A 21,156-nucleotide genomic window follows, 5' to 3' on the forward strand; every position below is an offset into this window, starting at 1 on the left:
AGTGCTCAGTTCAGCAACATATTCACATACATTTTCATCTGCCTTGCATCTATGCTCACAAAACCTTTTCCTATACATTTCAGATGTTAGCTTAAAACATTCCAACAAGTGTCTTTTTACAGCAGTATAATCAAAACTGTCAAGTGTCATGCATTTTTGCTAAAGACATTACAGCTTTACCATGGAGTAAGGGGGTCAGGAACCATACCCAGAGCCCTTGGTCAACTTCATACTGTTTACATACCCGCTCAAACATATGAATGAAGCTATCAAAATTATCTCCCTCTTTAAATAGTGGAAGAAAGGTACTGAACTTTTGTGCTTCTGGGGTCCGGTTACTCCCTTCCCCATTACCTCCATGACTCTGGCGAAGAGTCAGCATTTCCCTTTCATGCCTCCTCTGCCGTTCATTTTTCTCAGCTTGCAGACTCCTCATTTTCTCGGCTGCTTCTAGTTCCATACGCCTGGCCTCCAACTCAAGTCTCTTTAGCTCCAGCTGGATTTTTAAGTCCACTGCAGAAAGGTTGAGCTGTCCATTCTCCGAGGATATTGCATCTCCACTGTCAGTCTGATTGTCCTCCAGGCTGCTGTTTTCTGATGCAGCTGTAACCAAGGCTGCAATCAGGTCTGCCTTAGTCAGGTTTCCATGCACCAGCCCCCTAGCCTGGCACATCTCCACCAGCTGGCTCCTTGTCAGCTTTCCCTACTCTTCTGCTGACATGCTGCCTGCTCACCCTGACTAACACTAAGCTAACAAAAAAAATAATTGTGATCTGAACTCCGAGTATACACTGCGTGGCTGTTTTAGAGTACAAAACACTTTTAGAGATCACTGTACATAAGCTACAGGAATTCGTTCTACCCACACCACTACAAGCCAATTAGTGTGTGAAGTAGATCACACCACTGCCAAACACTTATGATGACCATGCCCTGGCCCAGCAATCAAGTCCCCTCAGTCCTCACCACTAACACCAGGGAGGTCGTCTCATAGAAGAGAGGAGAGGAAAGGATAACTAATGCACACAACACACACACACTTTGAGATAAGTATTTATATAACTTCACAGACACTCCTGGGAAAAGCTGACACAGATTCTCCAGCTGTGCCCCTTTACCCAGACCATATGGCAGTAATCCCTGCCACCACCCAGCTAATAATATCAGCTACTAAAAGGCCCTTAAAAGGGTGTCCAATTATTACTGTCCAATATTATTATCCAATGGTAATGTGACTATTTAGTTTAGGCTTATTAGAAGGGCTTAGACAGTAAACTTTATAAATATATAATGTATTCTAAAATTTATCTCTACATAAACCAGCCACAGATAGAAGGTTTTAAAATATTTAATAATAAATAATTAAAACACAAGACAAAACTACTAAACCAAAGAGATATCTAAGAGTTTAAAGATCACACAGAAACTTAAAATAATACAGTAGGACAGGTCTGATTTAAAAGAAAAATACCTAATTAATCTTTACTAGCTTTAACTATTCCTACAAGAAATCACAGTGTTAGAAACTTACATGCGAACTTAGGCAGAGTGCTGAGTTAGATATTCAAGATCAAAATGCTCCCAGTCTCTTATGAGAAATAATATTTAAACATTACTAACAAACATGTCTCTAAGGCCCTCCCAAATTACATCATTTTTGACACTTAGTCTGGAGTTCTCAGGCCACAAAATGCATTATTTAGCAATCTAACACCTGATCAGTAACTTACAACAATATAAGTCATTTCACATGTATACTCTAACAGAAACCAGAGCAATAAAGCACATTCCACATCTAAATTCTGGTCATAAACCTTAGCCTTAAAACAATGGGTATGAAACCTTTATCCAGACTCACTAGAGCCAAATTCTAACATGAAATGGTCACAACATGCTTCACTGGGCCAGTAGACTGCAATGCTGTCATATATTTTGCAGTTCCACATTTCACAGTATTCTTTTACACTCAAGAAAACATGCCTGTATTTTACGTTTACTTACAAATGCCAGAATTATATATCAAATTCTATTTGACTAGGCTGGTAGCCTTCACCCATCTCTCCCCAATCGTCACAAGAAAGGAATCACATGGGGTTGGTATCATTAGCAACAATGAATGTTGGTTCTTGGTGCCTGCTGGTTAATTAGAAAGACTAAAAAGGAAAGGCACACCCATGGAGTACATGTACAGTCAACAATGACTCAGAATATAGCTTCACACAGAATATACATTGTAATCAAACCCATACTACAGCATAGGGGCTATTCAAGCCATCACTTTTTAAAAACAAAACAGGATTCAACTCCAGTCTGATCTAAGCTGTCCCAACAATGGAGCTTATAATGCCAATAAATCTAGCAAAAATGCTAAATGAGTAGAAGAATTGGACAAAGTAAGGATACATATTTCTAGTAATGTACATAAAGCTACCAAGGAACAGTAAAATATATGGGGAGCAGTGCCACGGTATGATTTTAGTCAAGCCCATTACTCTGGAATGCAGTATGGCATATAAATCAACCAAGCAGATAAGGCAGGAAGTCAGTGACAGTGGGGATGCAAGAGATATCACCCCAGAAAGAGAAAGAAAAAAACACAGTTAGTCCAGTGTAGGGCTGCTATGGGATACAAGACCATGCCATTTTTTCTGACTTTCTTTCTTATACCTGCCTCCCTAAACTTGATATCTCATATGTTCCTCATTTCCAGAAGTAACTGTGAGTAATGGGGATACCCCTGCTTTGACAGCCATCAAGAGGTTTTTAAGTTGACTGTAAAAACGTATCCCCAGTGCTCTGACATGCATGCTGATGAAGAGGAATCACAGTGCCAACCTGGAAATACCTATACATTTCACACATATGCCTGAATATGTTCACACACTGTTTGGTAAGTCATGAAGCATTCCTCTGTTCTTTAGACTGCTGTATTTTGTCTCCTCTCCACATGGGGCTACATTCAGCAACAGATTGTGCCACTTACCCCAAGATGGGTGAATCATCACAGACTGACCCTGCAGTCTCATCCAGTGCCTAGGTTATTAGTCAGTCTTAGGTTGGCTGGATGATATTCAGAGCTTTCGATATTTTATGCCAAAGAGCTGGTTAAAGCCCTGCAATTAAACTTTTAATTTATTAATTTGTTTGTATTTCTTAAAAAAGGAAAAGCACTGATTCAGATAGATCTTTTTCAGACTCGGCCTGGGAGCACCATTTGGTTAAATGACTTGCTCAGTCACAAAGTAGGCAAATGCTGATGGAAAGAATCAAATCCTGGACAACAGGATGGAGGTTTTATAGGTTCATAGGTAAGTACTAGGTTACCTGCCCTTGTGGGCCATTTTAAGCCTAGTAAACTTCCCTTTTGGTGCTTAAATTAACCTATCCCATTTGGTGATGCGTTGGCCCTACCATCCCATGTTCAGAAATTATATATTACCCCAAGAGAAATTAACTAGGATCGTATCACAGATAATTTGAAGGTACCCATGCACTGAATAAAGCATTTACGTGCCACTGTCATTCCATGGATGAGGTTTGTTTTACATGGATGGGGAGTCTGTTCCAGAGGAGCAGTATCCTCTGTTAAATATACCCGTCTCCAAACCATTCTGGTGATGCTGCAGAAGAGGTTTATATCCCTAGACCATGTATTTCTGATGCCATCTGACTGAAAGATATGCAGTAAACTGGGTTGGAGAATGCCTTGTATGTCAAACAAAGATCACCTCCTAACAGTCTGTAGGATATAGAGTATAGTGACATGGCTTTGAGTTGGTCCAAGTAGGACATATTGTTTAGACCTTGTTTCTTTTTACTAAGGTACCTCTTGTTGTATGTGTCTGATATACCAAAGGGGGCATTATACTCAATGAGTGGCTTAATGAGGGCTGAGTAAAGGGGGACAATGACATCCCTAGACTGAGACACAACCCTTTATTTATAAGCTGTGCAATGCAGGACTTTCATACAACAATGGATACATGTTGTTTGAACGTTAGGTCACTGTCCAAAAGTTCTCAAATCCCGAACAAGTGGGTCACCTCTTAGGGGTGTACTGTCAGTGTGGTAGTTCCGCATGGTGGATGACTTCTCAAAGGATATGATAAACTAAATGCCATAAAAGATGAAGTCCATGATTTTGGCACCAATTATTTACTTGGGACAAACCTTCCCGTAGGATGACTAAGTCATATGGGGACTCAATGACTGCTCCTAGCCTACAGTCATCTGCAAACTTAGTCAGCCACAGCCCTTTGGTATTGGCTTTTACTTCACAGAAGTAGATGTCAAACAGGAGGGGTCCCAGCACAGAAATTAACAAAAATGAATATAAACAAGTGTTTATATTCAAAGGAATTTACACGACATACAGTGGCAATACGAAAAAAAAACAGGAATCGTACAAAGAAAATGTCTGTCTCAGTGAATACATGAAAGCTATGACAGAAAATGTAATGCATGGTCTATCTCAGTGTACAAATACATGAAAGCTATGACAGAAAATACCACCAAATATCATGTTCAAAGCTAGTGCTCGCGGAATCGGGCGGCAGCGGAATTATCAGCCCATTCACCTAACCCAGCCCACCCCCCATGAAAGGCTTGCAACGTCAGGGACAACAGATCGAGCCTTAAACTGCTTTTACTCCAGTTTTGTATCCTTGCCTTGTAAAATCCAGTAAAACAAAAAAGGTTATTAACTTTTCTTTATCTCTGCTTATAAGTGTAAGCTGTGAGCTTAATTGTATAGCCTACTGCTCGCGGATCTGCAGCACTGGCACCATTTTCCTCTAGTTTACCCTATAGTCCTGTAACCTTTACTAACAAATTTAACCTTAGACAAGAAAAAGATTTCCACAATTGGTAGTATACTCACTGGAAATCATCTTCTTGACCTGAACAGTATCTCTGATAGGTGTCTGCAGTCTCGAGGACTGGTAAAAGGCTACGTAACAGCTCATTCTGTAAATTATCCAGTTGGAACACTGTTACCCCTAGGTACCTGACCAGGGAAGCAAAATACTATCACCTCCAAAACTTGCGCCCTTTTTCACATTTTCAAAGCTAGTGCTCGCGGAACCCTTTGGCGGTGGCAAGGGAATACCTTCTCATACAAAAACTAACTAAACTGTAAATGTTCTCATGTATTTAACTGAGTTTGGCAGTGCTGGATTTAAAAGTGTCATAAGAGCAATATATGTTGCAGCGACCACTGTTAGATTGCTAGTAAACTGCTTTGTGCTTTAAGGGAAATTGATCTTTCTGTGCTTGCGTAATTAAGCTTTTTAACGGCGTATTGTGTTGTATGGTAATACAGAATTCCTACTCACACCTTCATATGCAGCACCACAGAAATGAGAAAGACCTACATTCATCCATAGTGTACACTGAGAAGTACGGCCAATAAAAATGATATTTACCAGATCGCTGTGGGCAAACACTGTAGCTTTAGAAAATAATCTAACTGAACCACATAAAAGCAAAGGTTAACATCCATCCATAGTGTGCACAGAGATGCATGGCCTAATGCAACAATTGCTGTGTGCACAAAGAAGCGTGGCATAACAGTGTTTTAACTGTTACATAGTGCTGAAGAAATGTTGTGTGCATAAAGAAGCATGGCATAATACATTTTAAATGTTACACAGTTGCCAAAGAAATGCTTAGGAAATTACTCCCACCCTCAAATGTGCACATAAAATTATGAGGGTTAATTTAAAGATACACTTGCAAGGAAGTAGACAATACCGTTGAACAAACGCTGTGCTCTCTTACAGTGAAACTGGAAACATCGTAACCCTTTACTGTGACTATTAGTCCCTGTAACATATTGTTGTGTTTTTTCTAATTCCCAAGACTCTGATACCAGAAAAACTGAGCTTTGTTATTAATACCATTTTACTACCGATATAATTTACGTTTGTTGCCAGAAAGAAAGTACAGTTGTGTACACTTACCATAAATGTATATGTTCGAGTGTCTTCACTGTTGCAGTCATGACTGTAGGGTTCTCCCCTGCTGGCAGGCAGTCCCCGGTCAGCCAGAATCCCAAAGTCTGGGTCCGGCGTCGGCTGTTCAACCATGCTCCCTGACGTCAGAGCGCCAGGAGTACAAAGCTGACAGCCGACGCCATGTTCTCCCGTTTTTCTTGCCCCAGATGTCAGGAGTCCCAAAATGAGAATGGTCCCATATCCTTTGCAAATACACCTCAGAAGAATGGTGAAAAAAGGAACCACACAAAAGTAAAAATAAGAGGGGACAGGAGGGAGGGAAACCCAGACTGAAACAGTGAAGACACTCGAACATCTACATTTACGGTAAGTGTACACAACTGTAGTATGTTCATCGTGTTTCACTGTTGCAGTCATGACTGTAGGGTAGAATCCCAAAGCAGAATGAAAGGGAGGTGGTCATAAAGTAGAAGGGGTGGCTAAAAGGCCCTGCAAGACTGCAGAAGCAAAGCCTGCCCTAGACTTAGAGTAGAGAGGTAGATTGTAGTGCTTTGAAAAATTATGCACTGAACTCCAAGTTGCAGCTTCCAATCTTTGGTAGGAACTCCCCTGAGGAAGGCAGCGGAAGTGGCAGCAGCTCTGGTGGAATGAGTCCGTATACTCCCCGGGATTTGCTTTCCATGGTGTGAATAACAAAATCTGATTCCATGAGCAATCCATTTAGAAATGGTCTGTTTTGAAATGGCTTTACCTTGGGAACTTGAAGCATAAGAAACAAACAATTGCTTTGATTTTCTGATGTCCTTGGTTCTGTCCAGGTAAAAACGTAGTTGTCTGTGTACATCCAAGGAATGTAAGATCCTTTCCCCTTTATTTTGAGGAGTGGGGAAAAAGTTGGCAAGTGGATAGTTTGATTTAAAGCCACTTTGGAAACCACCTTAGGCATGAATGTAGGATTAGTCCTCAAAGACACCCTGTCTTGATGAAAAATAATATAAGGTTCCACAGCCATAAGAGCTTGCAACTCTGAAACTCTCCTGGCAGAGGTCAGGGCTAACAGGATGGCTGTGTTCCAAGATAAAAACTTGATGTCAGAAGAGGCAGCAGGCTCAAAAGGAGGTAAGGTGAGCTTTTCCAAAACATAGTTGAGATCCCAAGCAGGAATGGGAGGAGATCTAGGAGGTCTTAAGTTCTTAGCTCCTCTGAGAAACTGTCTCATGAGCTGGTGGGAAAAGATTGGAGGGTCTGTATTATAATGAGCGGAAATAGCAGAGGCATGTATTTTAATGGAAGAGAAAGAAACACCCTTATGTAAGAGATCTGTCAGGTAAAGTAAAATCAAAGGAATGTTAGGAAGAAGAGGATCAGAATCCTGAGCCTGCATCCAGGAACAAAATCTTTTCCATTTTCCTGCATAAGATTTTCAAGTGCTAGGACGTCTGGCTTCTAAAATGACATCCATAACCTGCTTGGGTAGGAGAGAAGGAATCAAAGGCCCTGGATTAACCAGGCCGCCAGGGTGAGAGTGCTGACATGGGAGTGTAGAACCTGACCCTGATGTTGGGACAGAAGGTTCAGAGTCTGTGGTAAGACCCAAGGGGGCTCCAGACAGGTTTTTCAGAGTAGGGTACCAAAACTGTCGAGGCCAATTTGGGGCCAACAAGATTATCATTTTGGGCTTGTCCTGTTTGATCTTTAATAATACCCGTGGAAGAAGAGGAAGAGTTGGAAAGACATATCCCGAGAGGTTTCTCCAACTGAATGATAGTGCATCCACTTTCCAAGCTTGTTCGTGGAAAGTCCTGGTGCAAAAATTCTGTAGTTGATGATTGAGATGGGATGCAAAGAGGTCTATGTGAGGACATCCCAGACTGCTGTTATCATCCTGAATATTTCGGTGTCCAGCATCCACTCGTGTGGATCCGAAAGGTTTCTGCTCAGACTCTGCCAGGAAGTTTTGCTTCCCTGGTAGAAACTGAGTTTGAAAGTCCAGATTGCAAGCTAGAGCTGTGTTCCATAGATCCATGGCTAGTCTGCAAAGGGGGTAGGAATGAGATCCCCCTTGCTTGTTTATGTACCACATAACTGTGGTGGTGTCTGTCCATATCAGTAGTTGTCCTGGTTGTAGAAGATCCCTGAAGGCCATTAGAGCTTTCTGAACGGCTAACATTTCCTTTAAATTGATATGCAGGTGATTCTGATCCTTTGTCCAAAGGCCCTGCAGACCGTTGCCCTGAAAATGGGCTCCCCATGCATAATCCGAGGCGTCCGTGGTTAGAATCTGAGTGGCAGGAGGCAGACAGAAGGGTTTCCCTTTGTTTAGAGTACATGCCTTGGACCACCAAAGGAATTCCTTTTGAAGACAAGGCAGGACGGAGATCAGTATGTCTAAACTGTGGCAATGCTGAGACCATACACTTTTCAGGTACCACTGCATTTTCCTCATGTGTAGTCTTGCATATGGTACGAGAAGGATGCAGGAGGCCATGTAACCCAAAGCCTGCAGGAATCTCCTTGCAGATAGCTGAGTTAAAGTTGCCAAGGTTTTAAAAGTTGAAGCCAGCTGAAACTGTTTTTCGTATGTCAGAAATGCCATCTGGGTTGCTGTGTTTAAAGAAGTGCCCAGAAAAATTATCTGTTGTGAGGGTGTCAAATTTGACTTTTTTATGTTTACAGTGAATCCCATGAACTTGAGGAAATCCTGAACAAACCGTAGATGCTGGAGTAAGACCTCCTTGCTGTCTGCCTGAATAAGACAGTCGTCCAGATAAGGGTACATTTGAATTCCCCTGAGTCTGCAGTAAGCTACTACTGGAGCCAGGCATTTGATGAAGACCCTGGGCGCAGTAGACAATCCAAAGGGCAGCGCAGAGAATTGAAAGTGCCTCGATCCGGCCTTGAACCTGAGGTATTTTCTGTGTTCCTGCCTGATGGGAATGTGTAAATATGCCTCCTTTAAATCCAAAGTTACCAACCATGCATTTTTGGACAGCACTGGAAGTAGCTGCTGTAGAGTAAGCATCTTGAATTTTGGAATCTCTAGAAAGGAGTTCAAGACTGACAGATCCAGAATGGGTCTCAATGAATTTTGCTTCCTGGGGACTAGAAAGAGCCTCGAGTAAAAACCTTGTCCCATCTCTGAAAGTGGAACTAGTTCTATGGCTTTCATAGCCAAAAGAGCTTCCACCTGGTTTAAGGCCTCTGTCCATTGATGTTTTGGAAGGTCTGGCCATCCGCTTGGCCTTGGTAGGGTATGAAAATGGAATTTGTAACCTCTTGAAACCACATCCAGAACCCACTTGTCTTAGGTTATATGAGTCCAGTTTCGATGAAAAAGAGAAAGTTTTCCTCCGAGAGGGGCTTCCAGGCAAGAAGTTCCTGCAGCCCAACAGAAGGAGTCATTGAGTCTGTTTCCTATGAGTTTGTGACCTGTCCTCTTCTCCCCTAGGGGTGGAAGCAGTCCACTGTCTTGGTCTATAAGAGGCTTGTGTTTGAGGCCTTCCTCGGGAGCGTCTGTATCTACCCCTCTGAGGCCTGTCTGAATTGGGAAAGGACCAATTTTTGTAGGCCAATTCCTGCTAAATCTGGGTGGCTGTACTTGTAAGAAATCTTTAACTGTTTGCATGGATTTCGCCCTGTCCTCCATCTTTTTAATCACCTCTTCAGCTTTTGATCCAAACAAAACATTATGCTGTACAGGAGCATCCAATAATTTAGCTTTTACTTGTTCTGGCAAATTTTGTTCCTTTAACCATGCATGCCTTCTAATTACTGTGCCAGAGGCAGCAGCCCTACAAGAAGCCTCCAAGGCATCAAATCCACAGTGTAAACCATATTTCCCAACTTGTTTAGTGGCATGCATTAAGTCATGTAATTCCTTATCATCTGCACAGGCAGAAATGGAAGTAAGCTTTTGTTTTAAAACAGACAAGAGAAATTGCTGGTATTTCAGCATATGAAACTGACAGTTTAAAGCCCTAATAGATAAAGTAGCAGAAGTGTACACTTTTTTGCCCCATCTTTCTAAAGATCTAGAATCCTTCTCAGTGGGAATGGGGTTTTTAGCAGAAGCAGCCTTAACTCCCTTAGGACCCTGAGAAATGGTTTCAGGGTCAGTAGTAGGGTTCCTGAATAAAAACTAGTGGGAATCAGGAACCCTGTAATATCCATCAGGCTTAACAGGAGCAGGAGGAAAAGAGTCAGGGGTTAAGTTAGCCTCCGAAAAAGCATCATCCACAATATCCAAAACAGGAGGAATAGCCAGGGGTCTATGTTGGGGAAGAAGAAGAAAATCCCTTAGTCTTTTCTTAGATTCCAAATACTCCTGTCCTTCCCAGTGGAAATGTTCCCTCATTTCATGCAAAGTTTCCCCAAAAGAGAAATCCTCAGGGGGAGAAGCTGAAGGAATGGATTCCTCAGCATCAGAATCCTCATAAGGAGGGAAAGAATATTCCTGGTCAGAAGAAGAAACTGAAGAAACAGAAGCCTGATCAGAGGAATCATAATAAACTTCCTGCCTTGGCCTTTTATCTGGAGGGGGATGTGAACCCCTGATCATAGTAAGTAAATCCTCCGCCATCTTAAGTAACTGTTTCTGTGACTTGGGAGCCGGTTCAGAAGAGGCCTGTGTTGCAGCCTTTGATTTGGAAGGAGTCTTTGCCTCTGTCTTTGGCTTTGCCTTTATTAGAAGCTGAGTAGGCCTGAAAACCCCTTCGGAAGCCAGTACCTGCACAGCGGCTCCGGACCCATCCAAAGGAGCATTGTCCAAAGGTCCTACAATAGAAATATTCAAAGGCCTAGTTGGCTCCTCGTGGGAGTCCGTTTCGGCCATCGGTTCTGAAATGGCCGACATCAGGGGCTGCAAAAGCGCCTCACTGATGACGACCGAACCTGAAGCTGGCTCCGCTTGTGCGATATCATCAGATTTGGACCTCGGAGGCCTGTCTTTGTCCTTGCGTCTTTTGTGAACTCCGATAGCTGGAACCGTATCCGACGACATTTTGTAATTAAAACGCCTACTGAAGTAATGAAATGCAAAATCGTACCTTTGTTTAATTGTACATTGATTGAATCTAGCACAAAACCGACAACTAGCTACGTCGTGGTCAGGGCCTAAGCAAGGAATACAGTAAGAATGAAAATCCTTATGAGGTATTTGCTTCCCACATGAAATACAATTATTAACTTTTTCTGACATCGGACTGGAGCAAGAAAAAGTTTCCCCAACGGGGTACTTAGCTTTGAGTGGAGAAGAAAGTTTTTGGACTGAAGTTTTTCAGAAAAGATGGTCAGGAGTCAGCCGACCGGCACTTGCGAACTGCTATCACAGCACTGCAAGAAAGACTGGAGAACATGGCGTCAGCTGTCAGCTTTGTACTCCTGGCGCTCTGACGTCAGGGAGCATGGTTGAACAGCCGACGCCGGACCCAGACTTTGGGATTCTGGCCGACCGGGGACTGCCTGCCGGCAGGGGAGAACCCTACAGTCATGACTGCAACAGTGAAACATGATGAACATCTGAGCTTTGTTACAAATAGCGTTTTTACTACTGATATGATTGCAGTTTGTTCTCACTGATTGCTGTGGTAGAAGGACTTGTATTGTATCCTAAGTGATTTGAATTCTGAGCATTTTTAGAAGGTGGTTTTGTTTTGCATTACCTGTTTCACCCTGTTAACTGTTGCAACTATATATATTTTTCTTTTCTATCCCTCTCTTTTCTCCTTCCCAGGAAAACTGCTTTTACTCCAGTTGTGTAACCTTGCCTTGTAAAATACAGTAAAACAATAAAGGTTATTAACTTACTTTACCTCTGCTTACAAGTGTAAACTGGGGGCGTAATTGTATAGCCTACCACTCGCGGCTCTGCAGCACTGGCAACATTTCCCTCTAGTTTATCCCTATAGTCCTGTAACCTTTACTAACAAATTCAAGCTTAAACAAGAAAAAGATTTCCACAATTGGTAGTATACTCACTGGAAATCATTTTCTTGACCTGACCAGTATCTCTGATAGGTTTTTGCAGTCTCGAGTACTCTCGAGGATGGCTGAAGTCCTGCTCGACTACTCTGCTCCCCTACCCTACCCCCATTTTCCACCCACCTCCACTACATCTACATTTCTTCTCAACCCCTTACCACCTGATTATACCTCCCACCAATCAAAGACCTTCAACACTTCCCCTGTCCACACCCCTAATCATCTTCTTCCATAAAACACTCATAGTGTCTGCTTACCATGCCTTCAAACAGAAATCCACACTTGAATCCCAAGTCCAACAAAACCCAACTCCCAATCTCTCAGATAACAACAATCATGTTAGGATCTATCCTCCTTGCACTCACGTGCCTAACAATCATCACATCAATACAGCAAACAAATCATTAGAAAATACATCATTCCATACAACACTCACCCAAACAAATACATTTTCATACATACATTTTCCTATCTCTTCAACACTATTTAAAGACAGCCTAATATTACATACTTATAAGAATCACATAACTCCACCGTACACTAGAAAACACCACTAAAATCCTGCAAAGACATTTTGCACACAATTAAACACATAAAGTCTGCTTACATCAGGAGATATACACCCAAACACAGGACCACAAGATTTTTTTTATCAACTAGGCAAACCTCTGACCGCTTGATTAATAATGAAAACATTAGAAGCATCTCTAATAAGTTTCCAGACCTACATGTATTTATAACTCATTACTCCCCTGACATACTAACTATAACTGAAATGTGGCTAAAACCTAATACCCTAAACAAAGAAATTATCCCACCTGGATATAACATCCTAAGACTGGACAGAGTGGGCAGAAAAGGGGGAGGGGTTGCTATCCTCTTATAAATACTCAACATCAAACCTCTACAAACCCCAATACCCAAATTCCAGAATGCCAAAACTTTAGGTTCAACCCTAAGCATTAGTAACACAAAATCTATCATAATTCTCTGCTGTTATATTCCCCCAGGTAATAATTATCTCACTGTTGAAGAAATGTTACAGTGGGCCACAGAAAATCTCCCTCAAGAAAGAATCCTACTAGGCAACCTAAACACTGACTGGTTATCATGTACCTCTAATAACCCCACTAACCATATCAATCTTTTTAGTTTTTCCCAACCTATCCAAGAAACCACTAGAGTTGACAAACAAAATCCCATAAACAATCTATTCTAGACTGGACATTAGTCAACTGTGCCAAACAAAACTACCAGACAGGTTGCCTCCCAGATGATCTTAGTGACCACCTCCCAATGTTCCTCTTGAGAAAACGAACCAACATAGCCAAACCCATAGTCTTTAGACAAGTCACGAGATGACAGTATATTAAACATACAAAAACTAAACAATATTCTAAAACATAGTGACTGGAACCACTGAAAACTCTTGACTTAGACCTGGCCATTGACTACTTTAACAGTATTCTCACTAATGTCCATGACAGAGTAGCACCCATTAGGAAAGTTAGAGCCAAGGTAAACTATGCTCCATGGCTAGCCAGGAACACTAGAGCCCTACTAAAATCTAGAGACAAGGTTTGGAAAATCAGGAAAAAGGACAATAAAATCCTTGCCAGACAAAACAATCTACAACTTAGGAATCAGGCAAAAGGACAAACCAAACTCTACAAACAAAATTACTTCCTAAATATCCAAAACAGATCAAATGATCCCCAAAAATGTTGGCATGCCCACGACTCTTCTAAAACCAGGAAAAACTCCCACTCCCACTCCTAACTCAAACAACAATAATAAAGACATTCCCTCCCAATTTAATCACTACTTTACAGAATCCATACTAACGCTTTCCTCCCAGTTATCAAAGAATAGCCCTATATATAACCCAACCAAATGTCCTGATAATATCCCATCCTTCACTCTCTCACCCATTCCCCCACCACAATAAAAAAAACTCCTTCTAAAACTGAAACCCACTACCCTGGCAGCTGACAGTCTACCAGCCAACTTCCTAAAAATAGCAGGTGAATCCTTATCCTAGCCTATTTCCATTCTTATCAACCACTCGATCTAAGAAACATACGTCACTCAACTATGGAAGGTATCATATATTATTCCACTGCATAAAGGCAGAAACTCTTATGAATACTCAAATTATCGCCCCATTGCCATCTTATCCCCTTATCTAAAATACTCGAGAAATGCATAAATTCCCAGGTAATGAAGTTCCTAAACACACAATCTCTTCTCTTCCACAAAGCACGGCTTCCGGCAATACCATAGCACAGCAACTGCTCTGCTCTCTTTCACCAATCTTGTTAATCAAAAACGAAACAAAAACAACTTTGTATCTGCAATATTTTCAGACCTCTCAAAAGCATTTGATATGGTCTCACATCTCTTACTACTAGAGACCCTGGCCTCCCTATCCTTTGCCCCTTCTAGGTTAGCCTGGTTTAAAAGCTATCTGTCAGGTAGGCAGCAATCCATCCAATGCCAAGGTGTTCTATTTCCCAGCTACCACTGTCATCCCACAAGGCTCAATATTAGGTCCACTTCTGTTCTCCATATTTACCAACAATCTCCATTCATCCACACAGCATGGGTCACTTATACAATAAGCCGCCAATTCCACTCTTATCTGTTCTGCTCCATCACTAGCCACTCTACAAAAACTCACCCAGGAATCCTTGATGGATGGATTACTGAGATCCAACTTATCCTAAACTCTAACAGAACCATATCTACCCTCCTATCCTTCACTATCTCCTCCAATAATGGCACTATGATCTCTCCCTCTGATCATAGAAAACTCCCAGGCACCGAAATTGATAACAACTTACTCTTCGATGTCCACATCTCAAAAACTATTACAAAGGTCCATAAAAAAATGGAAACATTATACAGACACAGGAATTTCCTCAGTAGTCAAGCACGAATCACCCTTGCCCAAACTCACCTCCTGCCCACGATACTGTATGCATCACCAAATCTTACCAATCTAAGAAAACTTGACCTTGTGAAACTTGAGTTGCACTACAATAAAATCGCCAAATTTGCCAATAACTCCACCTTTAGAACCCATGACTGCCAAGCTTTGAGGGAACTGCAGTGGATAGAACTTCCTCAACTAATAAACTATCAGATAGTCATTGCCTACAAGGCTGTAAGACAACCTGAAAAAAACCCTGCACTAGGCAAACTTCTTACACACTATAGTACAAACCGTCCCCTTCGCTCCTCTGATAAATCCTCTCCTCAGTATCTCAAGGGCCAACAATACAGCAGGAAAAGCTCTGTTCTCTCACACCATAGCTAAAAATTGGAATAATCTACCTACTACTCTGATTAAAGCCTCTACTTCTACTCTCTTTAAAAACTCACTTAGGTTACACCTATCGATGAACTGGCTATGCCCATGTATCACTTAACTCCTTTCCTTTCTTCCACTCTATATACCTTACTGCCTAATTTCACATAATGTACTGCTTTGTACTAGTCTGCTGTCTGAAATTGTATACATATCGAATTATTAATTATGTCTGTTAGATCTATGTATATGCTGTTATTTCATACTGTAGTATATAGTGTGTAATTTTTATACTGTTAAAACTTTTTACTTACTGTGGAGCTTTTCTCCCCAGGACTCCGCTGAAAATGGGCCTGTGCCCAGTCGGGCCATCCCAGTGAACAAATGTAAAATAAAAGTAAATAAAATAAATTTGGACAAAGTGGAAGAAAATTTGTTGCAGAAAATACGAAGTCTACAATAAAGTTGCCTTTGCAGAAATTCAACTTCCATTTATTTATTTGCTGTTTCTTTGTTAACCAAGTAAGTGGGCTGGTACATCACCACTTTTCAGCCTTTACCCAGGCTATAAGGAATGAAAAGTAAGCTATATATATATATATATATATATATATATATATATATATATATATATATGTATATATACACATACATATACACACAGACACACAAAAACATACTACTTGAACTATGAAACAGTAAATAGGCATGTGCAGGGTCATGCAAGTTGTTTAGTAAATACAGCTAATGACAACACAGAATAAAGCAAAATTATGAAAACTAGTAGTAGTAAAACATAAGAATTTAACACTGCAAGGCTTTTAACTACTAATAATGCACATAGAGTCAAGCAAAACATTGCAACTGGAAAGGGTTGTAAAACAGACATTTAACAAACCATCTTTTATCACGTAGTGTCATGCTACAAGGTAAACCATCACAAGTTATCAAATGTAAAATGAATTCCTAAATAAGATTAATCCTCATCTCTAATTCTGCAGCATTTTTTTTTCTAGTTTATTTTTAAATCTGTGGGGATAGTAATCAATGTTGCTTGGCGAATGTTGTGAAAGGATCTTTCATAAGTGGCTATGTACAGCAAAGAATCTGTAGTAATGCAGGTGACCTATTAAATCTAAAATTGTCACTATTAATGGGGCGAATAAGTTGTGCTATGAACAGTTTGTGTGTTAGCACGGGCAGGGAAGTAGAGCTCTTTGAGAAGCCTGAATGTAATTGTGTTAAGCAGACAGATGGCTCTGGCAGCAAATGGAAACCATTTAGCCTTTTGGATAGTATAGAGATGATGTTCAATGGATGTGGCAAGAGCTATGAATTGAATAATATTGTCTTCAGTGGTCTGCAGTAAGGAGATGTTTTGTCCTGAGGGTGGGGCTATGATGAGGAGAGGATATTCAATTCTGGGGATGAGTATATCAGTGGCAATAGATTTTCTAGCTTCAGGAGTGATCAAGTGTGAAATCCTATAGGCAACAAAAAAGATGCAATGTTTTCTTGATATGATTATGGAAGGAGAATATGTAATCAATTAGTAGACCTAGGTATGTGTTCTTTAGAGTATGGAATTAATGTGCCTGAAGGGTCGTAAATATGAGGAGTAGGGATACCAGCCAATCTTTAGGCAATGCCAAAAAACAAAGAATACACTTGCCGGTATTAACAATCAATTTATTAGAATGTATCTATTCCAGATAATGGGAAAAAATCATATTGCAGGGAGTTAGTTAAGTAACGGATGCTTAAGGCTTAGAAAAACAACTTTTGCATATATATATATATATATATATATATATATATATATATATATATATATATATATATCTATATTCACATATATGGTAGTGTACTGATCTCAGTGGACTATTTGAAGTCACAGTCTAGGTGAACAGGATCACATAAATACGGACCAAAACATATTTACATATACAAGGATATGTTAAAAGAACTATATATATATATATATATATATATATATATATATATATATATATATATATATGCATATCTACAGATGCAAGAATATGCTAAAACATTAAGTTCAAAAAGCAGTTTACAATGTCAAAACATGGATGGAAAAATGAAATTATGCTTAGAGCTTTGACCGAGATGTTTTATGCTACAGGGATAGCAACATTCACTATATACAGTGGCACAAAGACATAAGAATAGGTAAATGAGAAGAACTGTAGGAAAGGATATCATGAGGACAAGACATAGAAAAGGTTACAGTGGCATGCACAGGTAAGAGAAGCAGAAAGGAGATGATGTGTGAAAGATGTGAAGAGAAGGGGGAAATAGAATGACCGAGAGGGAGTAAGTAAGGGGATGACAAGATGAGAAAAGGAAGGATAAAGAGGTGTGAGAGATCAGATAAAATGGCCTGAGTGAGCTGTTACTAAAGGTCTTGAGTACTTCTGGATATCTAGGATTGAGACAGGAATGAAAATTCATTATTTAGGTGTTAGGATGGAGAATGCACAGTCAGTACAATAGTTTTTACAGTTAGTAGGATGGGTTGAGGTAGAGACATACCCCTGAAATTATATCTGAGGGTTTTGGTGAAAAGTTTATAAGTGAAAGGGGACAATGTCTCAGGAGAAAGGGCTTTTAATTAATTTTGTAAATTAATGATCCTAGTAGGAGGTTGGTTTTCAAATGTACTGGGAGCCATTTAGCTTTTATGAGAGTTAGGCAGTGGTATTCATTATTGGGGGCATTAGTAATGAACCAGCAGATTTTAGTGGAGATGATTTGTAAGGTGGTGGTATTTTTCTTAGAGGCTGCAGCTATAATGGGTAGTTCACATTCAAGTTGAGATAAGAATATTCCTTTGCCTATGGCAGCTTTGACTGGCTTTGAAAAACTCATATCATAGAGAAGCACTGGGTGGCCATTTCAAGGACACTCCTCACTCCACATTTGGGTTTCCAAGGTCTATTTAGCCACTGCTCCAGTCATCAAATAAAACTCAACTTAGCCAGTTCAGTAACTCCACAGACGAGAGACTTCAGAACGCATTACCACAGATCTGACGGCACAACTACAAAGATTACCGAAAACCTTTGGCAAAGATGTCCTTGCACTAAGAACACTTATTAGCATTAGCAAAACTGTAATCAAACTTGGTGTTAGACAGTCCACACGTAGCAGAGAAATAAAAAAAAAGTCACCTCTTTTATTCAGATCAGACAAGTCACTCTTCCAACTCAAGCACCTCCCAGGGTCTCCATTGTTCCACAAGTGAGTGCTAAAGCCTCCCAGAAGAACTACAGAATCAATAGATAACACCTTAGTCAAGCAGCACACTCACAGTCTCTAAGAAAGTTGAATACTCCAAAGAACTGTAAGGTTCATATTCACAAACAATATGGAGTGGTTTCTTTTTTTTTTTTTTTTTTTTTTTTACAACTTCTAGTTACACTGAAATGACTCTCTCATCTGCTGATATAATCTCCAACTGTATGACATTCAGTCATAAGCTTGATAGTATACTCAACCCAGCCTGAGATCTCAACTGCTCAGAAAGAAAAAGATTAATGCTGTCTGACAAGTCAGACTCTATAACCAATGATTTGTGCAGAAGTACATTTCAGCTTCTTGTGCAAGCTTCAATTCATTTCCAGCAAAGAAATTACATTTCTTATCCCAAAAGGGAGTTTCCACTGCTGCGGTCTAGTCCACTTTAATCCATCCCATTCCTGACTGGCATCACACTCACTCCCCACCTTTTTCCTTGTGGTTAATAAGCTCACCCAGATGCTTCATATGCACCTGTGTTCAGGATGAGCCCAACCAAGCTGTATTTGTCACCACACCACCAGGTGCCTCAGCTGTGTCTACCTTCCCTAGGCCTGCCTTTACAGGTGGGTCCCAGTACCTATGCTTCTGGCAGGGTTCTCTCATCTCAATTGGGGAGTGCCAAAATGTGGAAGAATCACTCTAGAAACTCTTGAATCCACTGTGCATGCCTTAATCTTAGGAGGCAGTGCCAGCAGCAGCAGCTAGTGGCAATGGATCCATAACTGCAAATCAAAACTATGTGCTGATTAAACAGATCCACTGTGACAACTCTGCAGCAGTGCGCATGTGGCAAGAAATCATAAAAGCACTGAACAGTGTTGGGCTGTGATGGTTACTTCATTTTTTCAATGTTACTTGGAAGGCAGATGTAGTACTTCTGCAGTGGCAGACAGAGGTAGAGGCATACATGTACAGAAAAGGAGAGGATGGTGATCTCCTAGTTATAGATGGATTATTCATCTCAGCCTCTGTGGGGAATCCTATGCTGGGATGCTGGAAAGAAGACTGACTAATAGCTGGGCCCCTGCTTCAATAAGGGCAATGTAGATTTTAATCTGTATGTGAAACAGCAGATTCACTCTTTGTCCTTGTGCACACACTGAAAGGATCAAGAAAGTTTCCCAGCACTGTCTACACTTAAGGTTCTGGATATGGCACATCTTCTGGGAAGTACTACAACATTAAGGGGTTCTGTATTACAGCAGTCAGAGTTGCGGCCAGATTCTGAGCATAACTCTGAACAAATTTAGGGGGGGTGTAGGATTCTCGCAAGAGTGTCTTATAGCACTCTCATTCATGACCTTCATAGACAGAGAATAGATAAGGTCTGTCTGGGGATTGCATAATTTGGGACCAAGAGGGCTACCGTTATGTTTTTACTATTACTGATGTATTATTTTCTCCATACGACCCTGGTTTTCTTTGCCTCAAGTGGCTGTAAGCTGTTATGTGCATTGCAGTGGTTCACAGCTGTGTGTAAAGTAGGTGAAATGAAAACTACCACTTCTAAATAAACAATCATGGTTCTATTGGGAAAAAGACTGGATTTTTCTCTGCATGTGAGGGAAAGCAGTTACCTCAAGTACAGGAGTTATAAGTATCCTGGAGTCTTTCACAACTGATGGTACACGGGATACTTTGCTTGACCAGTAAGTGACTGCAGCAGCCACAGGCACTACTGCACATGTTGTAGCAGAATGAGGTAGTAAACTAAGAGCCAAGCTACAGGACAAAGCTCTCAGTTTACCAGTCAGTATGCCCTCCATCCTCACCTTTGTGGGTGGTGACAGAAAATATGAAATTGCTGATAAAAGTATCAGGAAAGAGGTTACTCTGCAGACTAGCTGGGTCCATTCTGACACAAAGTCAAGAATTTATCAATATGGATGGATCTTAGAATACAGCTACTGATGCTTTGGTTTGTGAGGAGTTAGCTGAGGATGTCTGGGCAACTACTGAGGATGTGCCAAGTGGCTCCTTATAACCAAGTATGAGATGATAAACTGCAGGTACCAAATGTTAAAAAAATTGAAATCTAGTCAGGAAAAACATAACATTTTGAACTTGTTGTTATACTTTTACAGCATTTTTGCAGGGGTGAATCTGCATCCCCAAATCTCTTGAGAGTAGGTGAAAAACTTCAAGGTACCACAGCCTTGGATTCAGCATAAGTTCCCCCAACATTCACAAATGTAGTCCCAGTTAACTGTGATCACAGAAAAGGTCCTCAGAATTTCAAACTGTACCCAGTGTCTTCCATGAGAAGCATACCCCTCAACCGCTTAGCTCAAAAAATCTAGACAAAGCCAAAAATTATGAGGGGACAAAGTCCCAAAAAATAGGGGCAGATTTGTAAATAATGCGGTCATAAAATTGGAAAGTTGATAAAATAACAAGATTTACTTTAGCACATATTTTCTGCAGGATATGAAATCAAAAAATGTTATGTTGCCATTTCAGGACTTCAAGTTCTCAATGGTTTGCCAGAAAAACCACAATCGTTAGGAGGAAAATACAAAAAAAATATAAGGCAAAAATATAGACAACTGACAGTTATGATAGGAACTGAACCAGATACTGGCCACTGGGAAG

Source organism: Protopterus annectens, chromosome 3.part0 (genome assembly GCF_019279795.1).
Source record: "Protopterus annectens isolate FY-2018-M chromosome 3.part0, PAN1.0, whole genome shotgun sequence".
Taxonomy (NCBI): domain Eukaryota; kingdom Metazoa; phylum Chordata; order Ceratodontiformes; family Protopteridae; genus Protopterus; species Protopterus annectens.